The sequence below is a fragment of the Monopterus albus genome, unplaced genomic scaffold (genome assembly GCF_001952655.1).
Source record: "Monopterus albus unplaced genomic scaffold, M_albus_1.0 scaffold50.1, whole genome shotgun sequence".
Taxonomy (NCBI): Eukaryota; Metazoa; Chordata; class Actinopteri; order Synbranchiformes; family Synbranchidae; genus Monopterus; species Monopterus albus.
Genome location: NW_018127930.1, coordinates 2,489,102 through 2,489,479, shown reverse-complemented (window position 1 = coordinate 2,489,479; position 378 = coordinate 2,489,102).

Below are 378 nucleotides of genomic sequence, written 5' to 3'. Positions count from 1 at the left end.
GCAGCAGATGGCATGAAACAGTTGGCAAGAGTGAGCGAGCGTGAATATCTGTTTACTAATAACCCTTTAATTACTTCAGATGGGCAATGGGATCAAACATCCAGACCCACACAGGAATTAGCCTTAAATGAGACTGGACTGAAAATCTAGGCTAACCCCTTATGTTGCCATAAAGACCTTTGCTGAGAGGCTTGACAAAAAACCTTTACAGACAGACACACTTTGAATATTCTCTTTTTCACTTAAAGGGCTTTATTTATCATTAAACAACATAGCAGATGTTTTAATATAAATTTAAGAAGAGGAAAGAAGCGAAACATTCACATAAGGCTGCAAGTAATGATTATGTTCAATATGGAATGACATGTTAGGTTTTTT